Genomic DNA, 7,782 nt, shown 5'->3' with positions numbered 1-7,782 from the left:
CTGAAGTCAAAAACGAAGCATTATTACTACTCCAAAAAGTGATGACGGACACAAAAATAATACAAACATCATTGTAAAATCAATACAATCATCACTCCGTTCAGAATCTAAAAATATTAATTTGTATTATTCGTCAAAATTAACTTGTAAAATCATATTTTATAGTTTTTATGAAGTAAAAATATCAGGTTAAATGAAACATGTGCAAGTTAAAAATTATAAATTAGAATCATTTTCGTAATCGAGTAGTCAAGGATCAAGACACTTACTTGTGTTAACTTCGGGCATAAAATATGAACAATTCGTTTATAATATCAAAAATCTTTATTAAATGAACAACAACTACACCCAATAGCTAAGTAAAAACAACCGTCAATTATGTCAAAAGGCCGTCCGGCGAACGGCACACAACCAACTAGTTTTACTCTGAGGCGATCGGGCATCGGCCGACGGATGTCGTCCCCACTACCGCCCTCTGTCGGTGCATACATTTAATAATTTTGAGTGTTTTATAAGCAGTTTAAAATTGGAATTTGTCAAAATTATCATATAAAAACATGTATTATAGTGTATTCAAAATACCAGGTTAAATGAAACACGTGAAAGACAATAATGGTAAATTTCTTAAACTATTGTTCAACCTTCTAAACATTAACTTAATATTTGAGTGTTTTATAAATGTTTTATAATGATCATTTAAATATTATAGTAAAAATAAAATATATTTATAGCATAGGTAAAATTTAAGAATAAACAATACAAGCTAAAGTTGTTTACTATTATTTTATTCAGATATTTAACAAATCTCAATTGTTTCACAGCTATTAATTTAGTATCAATTTTATTCAATAACCATTGCATAAATCCAATATTATTATCAGTATCTTCTAGTCCATTTTCAACCTAGGATGTTGATACTCTCCTTAGTGGTAGAAATGTGAATTCGTGTCTCAGCATGCCTTGATTGATCTGATATACTGCCATCTGAAAAAATGTAGTAAGTTAATAACGTATAACCGTTGGAGAATAAGTTGAGAATACAGTGTTTTACAGGCAGTTCAAAGTATGAATTTGTAATATCAGTCAATATTATCATATAAAAAACATGTTTTATAGTGTTTATGAAGTATCAGCTTAAATGACAAATATGGATGTTAGTAATGGTAAATAAGAATCATTTACTTAACCTAATTGTCTAGGTTTCATGACACTAACTTGATAATTGAGATTTTTATGAGCAGCTAAAAATATGAATTTGTAATATGAGTCAAAATTATGATATATAAGCACGTTTTATAGTGTTTATTATCAAGTATGAGCCTAAATGAAATATATGGAAGTTAATAATGGTAAATAAGAACCATTTACTTAATATAATGGTTAGGGTTTTATGACACTAACTTTTTGTAACACTACTATTAATTGAATATCAATTACATCCAATACCCATTACACGCACGTTGCATAAAACCATTAATATTAGCAGTGCCTTCTATTCCATTTTCAACGGAAAATGTTGTAACTTTCCCAAGTGATAGAAATGTTAATTCATGTCTCAGCATGCCTCCAGTGATCTGCAGTACTGCCATCTAAAACACAAATAGTCAGTTAAATATGTATAATGGTTAAAGAAATAATTATAATGCTTAGCAATAAAACAGATAGTACAAATCTACCAGAATGTTTTGTTGAGTTTTAATGTAAAACAAAATATAAGTAAAGAATACACTTGTACATTAACATAAAATTGCTGCTTTTCAATATTAAAATAATAAGAGTTTGTAATACTTGTATAACGTATACAATAAGAATCATTGTCATAATTTAGTAGTCAAGGTTTCTAGACACTAACATGAGAATTGAGTGTTTTATAAACAGTTAAAAATATGACTTTGTAAAATTACCATGTAAAATCATGTTTTATTGTGTTTATGAAGTATCAGCTTAAATGTAATATTTGAATGTCAATTATTGAAAGTTAGAATCATTTGCTTATAATCTAATGATCAGAGTTTCATGACACTGACTTTTTGTTACACTACTATTAATTTAATATCAATTAAATTCAATACCCATTACACGCACGTTGCACAAAACCATTATTATTAGCAGTACTGTCTAGTCCATTTTCAACGTAGGATGTTGATGTTTTGCATAGTGGTAGAAATGTGAATTCATGTCTCAGCATGTATTGAGTGATCTGCTGTACTGCCATCTAAAAATAAAAAATAGTCAGTTAAATATTATGTGTATAGTGGTTGGAGAATAACTTGAGAATACAGTGTTTTACAAGCAGTTCAAAGTATGACTTTGTAATATTTGTTTAAATTACCATGTAAAATCATGTCAAAATTATGATATTAAATCATTTTTTATTGTGTTTGTGAAGTATCAGCTTAAATGTAATATTTGAATGTCAATTATTGAAAATTAGAATCATTTGCTTATAATCTAATGGTCAGGGTTTCATGACACTGACTTTTTGTTACACTACTATTAATTTAATATCAATTAAATTCAATACCCATTACACGCACGTTGCACAAAACCCTTGTTATTAGCAGTATCGTCTAGTACATTTTCAACGTAGGATATTGATATTTAGCATAGTGGTAGAAATGTGAATTCATGTCTCGGCATGTATTGAATGATCTGCTGTACTGCCATCTAAAAAAAAAATAGTAAGTTAAATATGTATAATGGTTGGAGGATAAAATGTCGCTACTAGACACCGTAAGGAGGACAACAATTTTTATATAACAACTAGTACGTGGACAACACTGAATAATTTTTTAAATGGAAACAATCAAAACATAAACTAACAGACAAACACTTCATTTTTATTACAAAATTCTTGAAAACAATTTACAGTTGAAACTCAAATACAAATACGAATGTAAAACTGCAAAATGATAGGAAATATAGACATAATATTATATAACAGACGATAAGAAATAATAATTATGATAAGCCATAAAAGATAGTACCTACAAATATACCAGAATGTTTTGTAGAATATAAAATGTACCTATTATAAGTGTGACTATTTGTACAACCGAAAATTTGCTCCTTTTCAATACGAAAAAAGTGGGTATCGCTCCGGTGTATAGTAGAGATGGTGAGTAGGTCACTGGTCACTATAATGGATGTGTTAAATTTGAATGCAACGACGGGTAGGATTGTATACGAAAAACGATTCTGAACGGAGATGATTTGTCAGTCAATGATAATTAGTTGGATATATTATATTATTACCTATATTTAAATTGTAATATATCGTTATTTTACGCGATTTCGTAAAAAATTATATTTCATACGCACATAAAATGTTTTCTATATTGACAATGGATTTATTTTTTTACTGTTACTTGAAGGAAAACTTATGGATAACCTAGTATATCCAACCTTAAGTATAAATCACAAAGATTTTATGAATTTTCAACTTCAAAATTCTTTGCAAATTTTCGTGATTTTGATATATTTTCTAAACATTTGAACTTTAAATGCTTATAAACAATAATTGTGACTAACGATTTTTGATTTATTTTTTACTACGATAAGTTTCAATTATCTATAAGTAGCTTAAAAAATGTCAAAATATTTTGAAAATTTAATCGCAAATAGATAACGCTAATATAAACGTTTGTTGAAAATTTCAAGTATTTACAATGATTCGTTTTTGACTTGCAGCAAAATCAAAAAATCGATTTTGTCTTTTCAAAGAGGGGCTGAAGTCAAAAACGAAGCATTATTACTACTCCAAAAAGTGATGACGGACACAAAAATAATACAAACATCATTGTAAAATCAATACAATCATCACTCCGTTCAGAATCTAAAAATATTAATTTGTATTATTCGTCAAAATTAACTTGTAAAATCATATTTTATAGTTTTTATGAAGTAAAAATATCAGGTTAAATGAAACATGTGCAAGTTAAAAATTATAAATTAGAATCATTTTCGTAATCGAGTAGTCAAGGATCAAGACACTTACTTGTGTTAACTTCGGGCATAAAATATGAACAATTCGTTTATAATATCAAAAATCTTTATTAAATGAACAACAACTACACCCAATAGCTAAGTAAAAACAACCGTCAATTATGTCAAAAGGCCGTCCGGCGAACGGCACACAACCAACTAGTTTTACTCTGAGGCGATCGGGCATCGGCCGACGGATGTCGTCCCCACTACCGCCCTCTGTCGGTGCATACATTTAATAATTTTGAGTGTTTTATAAGCAGTTTAAAATTGGAATTTGTCAAAATTATCATATAAAAACATGTATTATAGTGTATTCAAAATACCAGGTTAAATGAAACACGTGAAAGACAATAATGGTAAATTTCTTAAACTATTGTTCAACCTTCTAAACATTAACTTAATATTTGAGTGTTTTATAAATGTTTTATAATGATCATTTAAATATTATAGTAAAAATAAAATATATTTATAGCATAGGTAAAATTTAAGAATAAACAATACAAGCTAAAGTTGTTTACTATTATTTTATTCAGATATTTAACAAATCTCAATTGTTTCACAGCTATTAATTTAGTATCAATTATATTCAATAACCATTGCATAAATCCAATATTATTATCAGTATCTTCTAGTCCATTTTCAACCTAGGATGTTGATACTCTCCTTAGTGGTAGAAATGTGAATTCGTGTCTCAGCATGCCTTGATTGATCTGATATACTGCCATCTGAAAAAATGTAGTAAGTTAATAACGTATAACCGTTGGAGAATAAGTTGAGAATACAGTGTTTTACAGGCAGTTCAAAGTATGAATTTGTAATATCAGTCAATATTATCATATAAAAAACATGTTTTATAGTGTTTATGAAGTATCAGCTTAAATGACAAATATGGATGTTAGTAATGGTAAATAAGAATCATTTACTTAATCTAATTGTCTAGGTTTCATGACACTAACTTGATAATTGAGATTTTTATGAGCAGCTAAAAATATGAATTTGTAATATGAGTCAAAATTATGATATATAAGCACGTTTTATAGTGTTTATTATCAAGTATGAGCCTAAATGAAATATATGGAAGTTAATAATGGTAAATAAGAACCATTTACTTAATATAATGGTTAGGGTTTTATGACACTAACTTTTTGTAACACTACTATTAATTGAATATCAATTACATCCAATACCCATTACACGCACGTTGCATAAAACCATTAATATTAGCAGTACCTTCTATTCCATTTTCAACGGAAAATGTTGTAACTTTCCCAAGTGATAGAAATGTTAATTCATGTCTCAGCATGCCTCCAGTGATCTGCAGTACTGCCATCTAAAACACAAATAGTCAGTTAAATACGTATAATGGTTAAAGAAATAATTATAATGCTTAGCAATAAAACAGATAGTACAAATCTACCAGAATGTTTTGTTGAGTTTTAATGTAAAACAAAATATAAGTAAAGAATACACTTGTAGATTAACATAAAATTGCTGCTTTTCAATATTAAAATAATAAGAGTTTGTAATACTTGTATAACGTATACAATAAGAATCATTGTCATAATTTAGTAGTCAAGGTTTCTAGACACTAACATGAGAATTGAGTGTTTTATAAACAGTTAAAAATATGACTTTGTAAAATTACCATGTAAAATCATGTTTTATTGTGTTTATGAAGTATCAGCTTAAATGTAATATTTGAATGTCAATTATTGAAAGTTAGAATCATTTGCTTATAATCTAATGATCAGAGTTTCATGACACTGACTTTTTGTTACACTACTATTAATTTAATATCAATTAAATTCAATACCCATTACACGCACGTTGCACAAAACCATTATTATTAGCAGTACTGTCTAGTCCATTTTCAACGTAGGATGTTGATGTTTTGCATAGTGGTAGAAATGTGAATTCATGTCTCAGCATGTATTGAGTGATCTGCTGTACTGCCATCTAAAAATAAAAAATAGTCAGTTGAATATTATGTGTATAGTGGTTGGAGAATAACTTGAGAATACAGTGTTTTACAAGCAGTTCAAAGTATGACTTTGTAATATTTGTTTAAATTACCATGTAAAATCATGTCAAAATTATGATATTAAATCATTTTTTTATTGTGTTTGTGAAGTATCAGCTTAAATGTAATATTTGAATGTCAATTATTGAAAATTAGAATCATTTGCTTATAATCTAATGGTCAGGGTTTCATGACACTGACTTTTTGTTACACTACTATTAATTTAATATCAATTAAATTCAATACCCATTACACGCACGTTGCACAAAACCCTTGTTATTAGCAGTATCGTCTAGTACATTTTCAACGTAGGATATTGATATTTAGCATAGTGGTAGAAATGTGAATTCATGTCTCGGCATGTATTGAATGATCTGCTGTACTGCCATCTAAAAAAAAAATAGTAAGTTAAATATGTATAATGGTTGGAGGATAAAATGTCGCTACTAGACACCGTAAGGAGGACAACAATTTTTATATAACAACTAGTACGTGGACAACACTGAATAATTTTTTAAATGGAAACAATCAAAACATAAACTAACAGACAAACACTTCATTTTTATTACAAAATTCTTGAAAACAATTTACAGTTGAAACTCAAATACAAATACGAATGTAAAACTGCAAAATGATAGGAAATATAGACATAATATTATATAACAGACGATAAGAAATAATAATTATGATAAGCCATAAAAGATAGTACCTACAAATATACCAGAATGTTTTGTAGAATATAAAATGTACCTATTATAAGTGTGACTATTTGTACAACCGAAAATTTGCTCCTTTTCAATACGAAAAAAGTGGGTATCGCTCCGGTGTATAGTAGAGATGGTGAGTAGGTCACTGGTCACTATAATGGATGTGTTAAATTTGAATGCAACGACGGGTAGGATTGTATACGAAAAACGATTCTGAACGGAGATGATTTGTCAGTCAATGATAATTAGTTGGGATATATTATATTATTACCTATATTTAAATTGTAATATATCGTTATTTTACGCGATTTCGTAAAAAATTATATTTCATACGCACATAAAATGTTTTCTATATTGACAATGGATTTATTTTTTTACTGTTACTTGAAGGAAAACTTATGGATAACCTAGTATATCCAACCTTAAGTATAAATCACAAAGATTTTATGAATTTTCAACTTCAAAATTCTTTGCAAATTTTCGTGATTTTGATATATTTTCTAAACATTTGAACTTTAAATGCTTATAAACAATAATTGTGACTAACGATTTTTGATTTATTTTTTACTACGATAAGTTTCAATTATCTATAAGTAGCTTAAAAAATGTCAAAATATTTTGAAAATTTAATCGCAAATAGATAACGCTAATATAAACGTTTGTTGAAATTTCAAGTATTTACAATGATTCGTTTTTGACTTGCAGCAAAATCAAAAATCGATTTTGTCTTTTCAAAGAGGGGCTGAAGTCAAAAACGAAGCATTATTACTACTCCAAAAAGTGATGACGGACACAAAAATAATACAAACATCATTGTAAAATCAATACAATCATCACTCCGTTCAGAATCTAAAAATATTAATTTGTATTATTCGTCAAAATTAACTTGTAAATCATATTTTATAGTTTTTATGAAGTAAAAATATCAGGTTAAATTGAAACATGTGCAAGTTAAAAATTATAAATTAGAATCATTTTCGTAATCGAGTAGTCAAGGATCAAGACACTTACTTGTGTTAACTTCGGGCATAAAATATGAACAATTCGTTTATAATATCAAAAATCTTA

This window comes from Rhopalosiphum padi, unplaced genomic scaffold, assembly GCF_020882245.1.
Source record: "Rhopalosiphum padi isolate XX-2018 unplaced genomic scaffold, ASM2088224v1 scaffold1, whole genome shotgun sequence".
Lineage (NCBI taxonomy): Eukaryota > Metazoa > Arthropoda > Insecta > Hemiptera > Aphididae > Rhopalosiphum > Rhopalosiphum padi.
The sequence above is the reverse complement of the archived record's forward strand: the minus strand, read 5'-3'. Positions refer to the sequence as shown.